The following is a 4,182-nucleotide window of genomic DNA, read 5'->3' as shown; positions in this document are numbered from 1 at the left end:
AATTTTAACTAAACTTGTCATGTCGTTTCATAATTTTCTTATGTTGGTTCTTTTTATCACGACGCTATCAGTTGTAAACTTATAAAAATATAACCTTGTTAAACTTAGAATTCCCAACTTAAACTTAGACAAGTAAAAAAAATTGAAAATTTTGAAAAAAAAAATTTGGGGTGATTAGCGGTTCCAATAGAGTTTTGTGTAAGGCTTGTTATTAGGACTTGCAAAATTCAAGGTTTTAGCATCCCCCCCACACTTAAATTACACATTGTCCTCAATGTGTCCCAAAAATAAATTTTTAGGTTGATTGAATGTGTAAAATGGTGTTAAAAGCAAAATTTTAGGTTACCGGTAGTCTGGACACGGCCCCGTGGTGACCGGGCACGGCCCCGTGTTCAGGTGGCAGTAACAATAATTAAAGAAAAGAAACAGAAGCCTGGACAACATGGCCCGTGTCCAGTTACCCGAACTGGGCATTTGTCTGCAGGATGTTCAACACGGGGCCGTGTTGGCTGGGCACGGCCCGTGCTGAGCTTACTAGAACGAAGAAATTGTTGTCGGATGGCCCTGTTTTCGTGTTTGGGGCTATGTTTCTCGTTTCCCTTGTTATCATTGACCATCCAGAGTATGTTTTATTCCTGCAAATTAAAACTAAAAGATGAAACTTAAACTAAGGATAGTTCCGCGGAATGCCTCCGTGGTGCGCCACGTTTATAAGGGTCCTTGGCTAGACCCAAGGCAAGGTTATATGTTTTCCGGGCGGGATGTTTTGCATCCCATGTTGCACCGTCGGAGAGCATCATCCAAACTCGAATCAATAACCTTCATGTAATTGACCGGGTCATCGTCCTCTATTTTCTTCCCAACCCCGAATTTTACTTCATTATCCCCATATTTTAAAGTGAGTGTTCCGTCATTCATATCCACCACTGCTTTTTGCGGTGGCGAGAAATGGTCTCCCTTGTATGAGGGGGACTTCGGTGTCTTCTTCCATATCAAGTATGACAAAGTCGGCCGGGTAGACGAAATTGTCGACCTTGACTAGGAGATTTTCAATGACGCCTAACGGGAATTTGACGGATCGATCAACAAGTTGTATACTCATTTTTGTAGGACTCGTCTTTCCTAGGCCGAGTGTTTTGAACATTGATGCGGGCATGAGGTTAATGCTAGCCCCGAGGTCGGCTAGTGCATTACGAACGGGGGAGTCCCAGATCGAGCAAGGAATTGTGAAGCTTCCGGCATCAATTTTCTTTTGGGGGAGTTTGTTGAGTACGAGGGCGGAGCATTCTTCGCCTAAGTTAACTAATTGCAATGTTTCAATTTTCCTTTTATGAGTAAGGAAGTCCCTCATGAACTTAGAGTATTTAGGCATTTGGGTTAGGACGTCAATGAAAGGAATGTTGACATGCAATTCAATTGTTTTAGCAAACTTTCGAATTTTGCGAATTGCTCATTGGTCTTTTGACGATTAACCTACCGGGGTATGGAACCGGAGGAGCCTTGGTGGGTTCTGGAGGTAGAGGAGTGACCTTCTCTTGCTGTGGCGGAGATGTGACCTCCTCAATAGGTGCTGGCCCTTCTGCGGGACCACGGTACGGTTCCGTAGAGTGATGAGATGAACTTGTGCCTTTGGGTTTGTCTCGGTATTACTTGGTAGCGCGCCTTGCGGTCTCTCGGAGAAATTTTAGGCTAGTTGATTTATTTGTTTTTTAATGTTTTGAATACTAGCTTGTTGATTTCTAAAATTTGATTCTAATTGTAGAAACCTATCCGAGTTTTTCTTTTCAGTGTCGGAGATGAGGCGAGATATAGTATCTTCAAGCCTTTCTCGTCCACCTTGTTGTTGAGGGAAATTTTGTGACTCATTTCTTGGTTGTTGAAAGTTTGTTCGTTGGTTTACGCTTTGTTGGTTACTACCATTGTCGGGTTCTCTCCAACCAAGGTTAGGGTGATTTCGCCATCCTTGGTTGTAGGAGCCCGTTGGAGGACCCGACGGCCTAGGTCTATTATCAATGTAGTTTACCGATTCTTGTTGATCATCTGTTTCTTTCATACAACTCTAATTTTCATGTGGCCCACCACACCCTTCACAAGCCATAACCGAGACCGTTTTCGTCATTTCCAACTTTTTTATTTTTGAAGAAAGGGCCTCGATTTGGGCTTGTAAAGAAGTGCTTTCATCAACCTTATGGGCGCCCGGGGCAATAGATTTATTGCCTCGGGGAGTGTGCCACTGGAAATTGGTTTGAGCAATTTCCTCAATTTGATTATATATTTCATGCGGGCGGCGATTACCTAAAAGTCCCCCAGAGCTAGAGTCAAGTGTTTGCCTTGTGTGTGGCAACAATCCATTATAGAAAGTGGATACTTGTTGCCATATCGCAAGGCCGTGATGTGGACACTTTCGCAATAGCTCCTTGAACCTTTCCCAAGTTTCATATAAGGATTCCCCGTCCTCTTGTGAATATGTATTAATTTCAGTCATTAATTTAGCCGTTTTAGCGGGAGGGAAATACTTATATAGAAATTTTTGGGCTAGTTCATCCCAGGTGTTTACCGATCCAGCTGGGAGGGCGTTAAGCCAAGCTTTTGCTCGGTCTTTTAGTGAAAAAGGAAACATTCGGAGGCGGATGGCGTCATTTGATGCTCCATTGATCCGAAAGGTATCACATATTTCTAAGAAATTAGTAATATGTAGATGGGATCCTAGTCCACAAGCCCATGGAAGGTTGCAGAGTTTTGAAGCATCTGTATCAAATGCGGCCGAAGTTCGAAGTTATTGGCTTCAACATTCGGTGCATTGATAGCGGCGCCGAGATTACCTACGGTGGGTCGTAGATAATCCATGAGGGTACGTTGGTCCGCCATTGGGAGTGGTTTCCCCGAAACCTTCTCTTGGTTTTTAGCATTTAGTCTTTTTCAGAGAAAGCGTTCGGGTTCTTCTAAAGGTTCTTTTATGTCTTTATTAGAACTGGAGCTTATACACTACGTAGAGGTGGAGCCTGGTTCCAAGTCCTGTAACAAAAACAGAAAAGAATGTTGGTCAGAAGGTTCACCACGGCCCCGTGCTCAGTGAACACGGCACGTGGTCAGAGTTACAGCGATTGTTTTCCGGACCCCTGTTACTGGAGAGTTGGACACGGCCCCGTGTTGCACCGACACGGCCCCGTGGTCAGCCTTCTGTAACTCGGAAAACTAAAAACTGCCAGTAACACTGCTGGGCACGGCCCGTGTCCGACCAGGCACGACCCATGCTGAGCTCTGCAGAAGCTGAAAATTTAAGAAAATCCTAAAAAAATAAAAAGAAAATAAAAAAAATGATTAGGCCGTTGATTCCTAACTTTCTTAAAATCCTTGTGTCCCCGGCAACGGCGCCAAAAACTTGATGCGTGTTAGTGTATATATGTTTTAGGTATATATTTTAAGCCCTTTTTACACTTTAGCCAAGTTTTAAATTTATAAAACACGATATTTACTAACACTAAACACACATATGGGCAAGTGCACCCATCGTGGACGTAGTATAGTGTTGGTAAGATACCGAGGTCGTTCAAGGACACAAGAGCTTTTAGTACCGGTTTATCCTCAACGTCTAATCAAATCAAAATGTTAGAAAAAGATTTTTAAACAAAGAAAATAAAACTAACTAAATGCTGAAAAATAAAATAAAAATAAAAACAGATAGACAAGATGAATCACTTGGATCCGACTCGTGTGTTAGTATAACCTTTGATTATTTTCGCACTTTTGCACTTGTTTAAGAGATTATCTTAGTTATTGTAGTAGGCCCCTCTTTTGAAGGCGACGTTACCCTCAACCCAGTAGTTTGAGTCAGCAAGGATACAATCCTAAAGGGTCGGATTATTGAAAGATAATTAATTAAGTTATTAATGCAAATTATGGTAGGCCCCTCTTTTGGAGGTGACGTTACCCTCGACTAAGTAGTCTGAGTCAGCAGGGATACAGTCCTAAATAGCCGGGTTATAGTATTAATAGTAGTTAATGTATGAGGGGATCAAAGAGTTTGGACCCCCGCCATCCAATACCTTTGGGTATTGAAGGAGGTCCTACTAAATTTGACCCAGGTCCCTTGCAGGACCTCTAAACGCTGAACAAGGGCAAAACCCTTACCAAACCGTTCCCTTAACCCCCGACCAGGTAGCCAACATACCTCCATATAGA

At 42.8% G+C, this 4,182-nt stretch overlaps 1 non-coding gene across 1 annotated transcript; it reads left to right on the top strand.

Annotated features, from left to right (window-relative positions):
- The first annotated feature begins 2,384 nt into the window (after positions 1–2,384).
- On the top strand, positions 2,385–2,491 carry LOC118489959. The gene has a single exon (XR_004887970.1). It is a non-coding gene; the product is annotated as a small nucleolar RNA R71 (small nucleolar RNA).
- Positions 2,492–4,182: the final 1,691 nt, after the last annotated feature.

Source organism: Helianthus annuus, chromosome 2 (assembly GCF_002127325.2).
Source record: "Helianthus annuus cultivar XRQ/B chromosome 2, HanXRQr2.0-SUNRISE, whole genome shotgun sequence".
Classification (NCBI taxonomy): Eukaryota; Viridiplantae; Streptophyta; class Magnoliopsida; order Asterales; family Asteraceae; genus Helianthus; species Helianthus annuus.
The sequence above is the reverse complement of the archived record's forward strand: the minus strand, read 5'-3'. Positions and strand labels throughout refer to the sequence as shown.